Source organism: Egretta garzetta, unplaced genomic scaffold, assembly GCF_000687185.1.
Source record: "Egretta garzetta isolate BGI_Z169 unplaced genomic scaffold, ASM68718v1 scaffold287, whole genome shotgun sequence".
NCBI classification, from domain to species: Eukaryota; Metazoa; Chordata; class Aves; order Pelecaniformes; family Ardeidae; genus Egretta; species Egretta garzetta.
In genome coordinates this window covers 6,825,210-6,828,896 of record NW_009260435.1, presented here as the reverse complement: position 1 = coordinate 6,828,896, position 3,687 = coordinate 6,825,210, and positions in this window count along the sequence as shown.

Here is a 3,687-nt window from a genome sequence, read left to right as displayed (position 1 = left end):
AGAGTACGGTTGGCCTTCTGGGCTGCCAGCGCACATTGCCGGCTCATGTCCAGCTTTTCATCCATCAGTACCCCCAGGTCCCTGGTTTGGTGGCGTATAAATGCAGTTCCCATTGTTTAATGGGTAAGGATGGCATGGAGTTGTGGCCTGCGATAGTAACAGCTGCTCAGTTTTAAACCATGCCAGTAAGTGGGGAGAGCAGTTCTTCAAAAAATAAGCAGAAAATTATCACAAAGCAGAAAAAGTGTTTCCTGAGAGCCTGTAAATACAGCTGATTCTGCTGCACACCCCCCCAACCCCCCCTGCCAGAAGCCCACCACCACTAGCAAAACTCCCTTATTGTGTGTGTTTTGAGAAATTTTTGTACAGGATGCAAAAATTTCTTGTCCCTAGTGAATGTGAGGTAGACTATTATCGGTCTGTGAGCAAGGAGCTTGGACTTTGCCCTCTGCAGCATGAGAATAGGTGATGGGCAAGCACAGAGGTATGACTTCACACTTCCTTATTACATTTCATTTAAATTAATGACAAGTACTGCTGTGATGTACCTGTAACTTTTGACACAATTTAAGCATCTCTGTTGTTTAATTGGATAGTTAGAAGTCTGCTGGTGACCTTGCTACTCTGGTCTGTCAGCAGTAGCTTTTTAAAGTATAGTGGTGGGTTGTGAGGCCAACATACGTCGTACTGCTTTCTGTGTGTGGATTTTGAATCACTGAACAATTCTGAAGGAATGAAGTGCCACTCTTGCTTTCTAGGCGTGATCCTCATTTTTTTTAGTACGAAAAATACAAAGCAACTAGCTCTGACTTCTAGTGATGAAGCCATATATAGAAAATACACCATACTCCCGTGCAAAAATACCTGCATGGTATTGTATTTAGGGTCAAAACGTGACAAATCGAAACAGAGGAGTGTAGATTCTTGCTCTATTTCAATCCTCTTTTAAGAGAAAAAGGAATTGTTATAGCATGGGCAACTATTTTTACAGTGGTAGAAGCTGTTGGGGAGGACCACTCTGAACACCCCTCAAGGAAACAGAAAATGGATCTGAATGTAAATAAGTGAAGTTTACTGGAATTAACCTTCAGATGTAAAACCTAGCAAACTATTCTACCTGTCCAGTGTATCCTGTAAGTCTGGGTTTGTGTATATACACATGCACAGCTGCTACTACCATGAAGTCAGCTTTGCTCGTAGCAGTGGGGGTGTGTTTCCATACGTAAATCTTGTTCACCTCCCATAGGATCCATTGGACAGTCTGAGATAGTCAGAATGCATATCTGCAACAGAAGTTGGCAAGCTTTGATCTTGTACTGGATTTTCATCAAAATTAGGAATAGTTTTACCATAGTTCTATCTTGAGGTCTTGAGGATTGTTTGTCACATCATAGCAATGTGTGTGTAGCTGGGCTACTCCTGGTAAACAGGAAAAACAAAGGTAATTGCCTGTTGTTGGAACAAAAACATCTCTTAAAATAAGAGGTTTGCTTTTTCTTTCCATGAAAGAAAGAATATGTAATTAAAAACATTTCAGTTAAAAATTAGTGATTCAGATCGGCAACTTGTCTTGGATTCCCTTTGTCAGGCAAAGGCTTCTCCTGTGCAGCGAGAGCTCTCCAGCAGGACTCCCATGCAGTGCGTGTGTAACGCAAATCAGTTAATACAAAATCATGTATTAACTCCTGACAGCCTCTTATCAAGCCTTTTGATTTGGCAGACTTGTTACCGGCAAGTGTTCCTGTTTTTTCTGCAGACTGAACAGTTGCAGCAGTCTTTTTAGGAGCTTGTCTGCGTGTGGAAATGACAGGCAGCCGCTAGGGGTGAGCCATACCTCAAAAACAGCAAAGCACTGTAGAGCCGGGGCGGCGTGGTGAGAGGCAGTGCATTGATATCAAAAGATGCTCCTGAAATGCTATCTGTCTTCCTTTTTTTATTCATTCTTCAGGAGTTTTCACCTCGGACTATAGTGGCATTGAATAAATATTCAAACTTACTAAGAAAGAGTGCATTGTGTAACTGGTCTTTTCAAATTTATGTGGCCGTTGTTGGAATGTTGCAGTCCTGCCCAAATTTGCATTCTCTAAGCTTCAGGAATCTTAGACACCTGTTGCCAAGCACTGACCAGTCAAGTCTTGGATTTAACCTGTAAGGACAAGTGTGCACAACTGTGTGCCGGTTGTGCTGGGCACGGTGTGCACGGAGCGTGTGTGCACCTGCATGTGCACCGCCCTGCACTTCTGCAGAGACCCGAGTTCCTAAAGCTTGTGCCTGCAAGCAGCTACTGCTTTGCACAGACACGGACGTGAAGTCATGCTGCAGAGCACTGAGCCCCAGGCAATTGCTTTTCTGTTTTATAAGAAAAATTACATAAATACAGAACTTCAAATGTCTTAGCTGTGATGTAAAACTAGCACCGTTGTTCCTAAAACAGCAGCGTGTTTTTCATAAAAGGCAGCTGAGAGGAAGATATTCCTAGTATTAATTCAGTCATTAAAAAGCTTAGCTTGGCCTTCAGTTGCACAGCATTAGGGAGCCCAGAGCCGCTTGTACACCTAAGGGTTGTCAATGTTCGCTTTAGTTGTAAAGGACAGTCGCACAGGCAGAAACGGTCCTTTATCGTGTTTCTTCTGCAAAGGGGGTTGGCTTAATATTTTGAAGTTTTCTTTCAGAAAACAGGCTGCTTTTGTGGGTACAAAACAGATGTTCTTAGTTAGCTATGAAAGCAAAGGGAAGAGGCAGTGGAGTAGGAATCTAAAATTAACTGTGGTGAGTTGCATTTGTGCCATCTCACTCGGCTTCGGCACAGCGTATTCCGCCTTTATCATTTATCCAGAATTGTGGGTTTTCTGTATGGACTGATAAACTGACAGGGGGAATGCCCGAAGGATGCTCTAATGTAATTTACCCAGCAAGAGATTATGAACTTTTATGGGCTTTTGTAGTGTGCAGTTAATTCATTTTTCATGTTCTCTTTGCATGAACTGTTACCTCTTCTGAACAAAATTGGAAACAAGCCTTAGGAAAGAATTTAGTGTTGAACAAAGTAATTTCCTAAAGAACAGGCTATGTAAACTGAACTGCTAAGTTGTTTTGGGGGGTTTTTTTACTATCTCAAAACATTTTTTTTCAGAACAATATGCTGTCTGACAATACAAATTTTTTTTTATAGTCTAAATGGTGTGATCTGGATCAAATTCTAAAATACAAGGATTTTTTGTTTTGCAAAATGGTTTTTCCTTCGGGAGAAGACGACCTTTGACATTTGTGCCATGGGAATATGTTCTGGAAGAGTATTTATTTTGTTCTACAGAAATAAAGACATGCTTTAAAAGGTCCTCACTGTAGAGCTGTGATCAAATAAAAGCATTTTAGAGGATTAGTTTGAAGGTAACTTCAGCTACCTGGAACATGATTTACAAAACTCACGTTTAGACTGTTGGGTAATTATTAATACGGAATTAAGAAAAATCATTGGTAAAGGCCTTCACAGCACTTGAGACTTTGGTATTTTAATAGATTATTCATTATTAAGTCCTTTTTAACTCCTCATTTTTAAATTTTCTGAAGAAAGTAGTGATTTGGAGTAAGATATCAATTTTTCTATTCACGAAATAGAAGTTACATCTCAAATGTTCTGTAAATAACTTCATGTAGCCTCGTAGGCATTGAAAAAGTCTACGTGTA